The sequence below is a fragment of the Triticum aestivum genome, chromosome 7D, assembly GCF_018294505.1.
Source record: "Triticum aestivum cultivar Chinese Spring chromosome 7D, IWGSC CS RefSeq v2.1, whole genome shotgun sequence".
NCBI classification, from domain to species: domain Eukaryota; kingdom Viridiplantae; phylum Streptophyta; class Magnoliopsida; order Poales; family Poaceae; genus Triticum; species Triticum aestivum.
In genome coordinates, this window is record NC_057814.1 from 638,448,584 (window position 1) to 638,451,805 (window position 3,222).

Below are 3,222 nucleotides of genomic sequence, written 5' to 3' on the forward strand. Positions count from 1 at the left end.
AAAGGTATCAGGTGAACGGTGAGAAATCTCTGATTGTTTCATTGGTGCAGACCACGGAGTGGCGAAGCAGGGGCTGCCTCCCGATCCCCGTGGAGGTCACCGCCTTTTATCAGTGTTAGAAATTTATGGTTTTTGGTCTACCCCATATTTAACTGCGCTCACAATTCACATCTCTGAGGCTAGGGGGTAGGGACCTTCTTATACTGTTTTTCCTGACCGACGAACTGACTCGCCGCGGGGCCAGCCCCTCCTCCGTGCCGGATCGCGCATGGGCTTGGAGGCCCCTCGGGGCTGCCGCCAGTGCGGGAGTCCTGTGTGGCCATGCGGGCTGGCGACCAAGCGGCGGGGCCGTGTGCGTTCCTGGCGAGGGCTTGCTGGGGCTGGCCGGGATCTGAGGTTGGTTGATATGTTCATGTAAAGAGTGACACTCCCTCCTTTTCCTTTTTATCCTCATCCCAGTTCACGTGCAGGGACTAGATTGCTGGCTAGATCTTCCTAACTCAACCACTTGATATTAAACTCTGTACGTGTATAGCTAGATTGCTTGCTAGATCTTGCTTTATAACTTATTCATTGCCTGCCATACAAAGGTTCCGGTTTTGAATTTTGTTTCAGATTTTAATTTTTGTTCTAGCTCTTTTTTGTACAGACAATGTGTATGCCGTTTAAACGATGATTATGACATTGCGAGGCCTGGTATAGATTGTATTTATTATTTATTTATTTCCAGTTTTGGTTAAGAGTTGTTACTTGATACACCTACGTGCTTTTCAATTGCAGGTCCATGATGCAGTTCTACCTCTCTACGTGCTTTTATAATCATGTGTTTGTTTTAATTTGATTTTCTCATATATACATTGTAGGTGTTCCTATTTATGTTTCTTGCTGTCACAAAAACGCTATCTTTGTTGTGGCCAAATAATAAGGAGAGACAAACATTGCCGCTACATTATGTGCTTATTCCATCATATGTAAATATTAAATTAATACGCGATCATCCCTCACAGTAAGTGACACCCTTTATTTCGTATATCAGATGTATAATGCACAATCATCTCTCGCTGTACGTGAGGACCATCAAAAGGTTTGCTAAAGTTTAAAAAGTGCCCAATTGATAGGTCACGTCAGGATTGGGCGTGCATCTCTAGAACGGAAGGAGTGGAGTAGAAGGCATCAGGTATGTGGTTACGGCTTGCTGTGTTCGCCGGGCTCTCTCGAACAAGAATAAGATGTGTGCTACCATGAATTCCACATCTTGCCGCTTGTTGTTTAATGGTATTCACTTTGAGTAGTGATGCTGCGGCTATGTGGATTTGTCGGTGAATTGCCAGCTTTGATGTGTTCGGGTTGGTGATGAAGTGAGATGGTTTGTCGGTGCAGGTGTGAAGCATCCATTTGAGTATAGGAGTACCGATGACATATGTGCTGAGGTGCTGAGGCTTAAGGGTGCACACAAGTCAACCAGCATCTGGCCCCATGACCTCAACAGTGACGGAGGCAGGTACACAGCCAACATTCACTTTCCTCTGAATTGGGACATATGCTTTCAACAATGAGGCTGGCCTGTGTGTGTGGTAGAAGTCCACGATGCTCAATCTCTCGTTGCTTCTTTGTCTAAATCATCTACCTGCGTGGTAGAAGTCGTTCGAGCATGCACAAATCAATACCAAAATTTACCTGTTTCTTTGTATATGTGTGTACAACTTTCTCTTTGAGGAGCGAGTAGGTGGAGCACAAGGGCGATTTGATACGCCAAATTCCCACTAAATTGCATAGTTAATGATTCAAATCTTAGCATCTCATAATGGATGTCCAATTACTTAAAACTAATTTTATTTGTATATGGAGTATGGCGATCTGTTGTAATGTACATATCGTTTTTCGTATATCATGACCTCTTTCTAATGTTTGCTTCGAGCACTTGTTTCTGCTATCCCTTGAAATGAACTTTCGGAAAACTAATTCGCCTTATTTTGAAATAGAGATATTAATTGTTGGGATCATATCCATGTACCATCATCTAAAACCCATGTATTCATGAGGTGTGGCGTTAATTTCGACTAATCTGCCCCATGGACGGAATCTCAAGACCATGATTGGCAGACCAACCCACATACAATTCCTTGAGACTAACATCTACCCAAAGTTCATCTTCTGGTATGTCTCTGAACTTCTCTGAGGACAATACTCTTAGTTGGTACGACATCAAGTTCCAAACCAATCCAAACTTGGCAGCACTACTTACCAATAAATTAAGATAACTTTTGCAAAAAGGTTTTGTCGTAATTTGTCATATCAAGATGAGTAGCGCTATATTGTTTCCTAGCAGTAAGCTTTTGCCAGCTTCTTAGATTTGATCTGTATGAATACTTGATTAGTTCATTTTCATTTATAGCATTGTAGATGTTCGCTTCTGCTACTCGATTTCCATATTGGAACATCCAGTTTAGGTGGGCCAAACAGCCGGTAAGCTTAAGAATTGGTGGTAAGCTCTTGCAAGAACTTGCAAGCTTCTTATGTTAAATTTCATTTATGTGCCTGTATTTGTTCTTGAATCCTTGTTCTTTTTGTGTACTTTATACGGAGGTTGCAGTAACTCACAGCACTACAGTTTTCTTTCCCTGTACTTTGTAACATATAGCTGTACATAGTTACTGTTATTTGCGTTTTGATTAAAATGAGAACATAATTCTTATGATCTACAATGTCCATATAGTGTATCTCTTCTAGATGGAAAGGTGTGCAGAAGGGATTTGTACCAATTGACCGGGTAGCAATTGAACAGGAAGAGGCGTAGTAAGGTAATCTATTGCTAACTACAGCTGGAATGCAAAATTTTATGCTGTAGATTAATATAAGTTGTTTTGTGTTACTAGGATAAAATAGTAGAAGAGCACTAGAGGATGCTTGAATGAATTGTAAAGCGGGATGAGAAGTGTCGCAAAAGAATCAATTCTGCTGGTATCGATTACGAGTGTCCAGCCCCTGTAAGTAACACTTGATGTTGTTCATTGATTTAATAAATTGATCTTACTTCATCAGATTTGAATTAGCTCAGCAATTTGCCACATAATTGTAATTGTATTAAGAAAATTTCAACTTTTTGTTGACCTGGAGCAAAAGGCATGCAATTGTAGTGCCCTAGAGCCAAATTTGCATGTGTTAATTTGTAGGTCCTTGATTTTTATAGTACTGGTTGTTTATTCTTATCTACATCTGCTT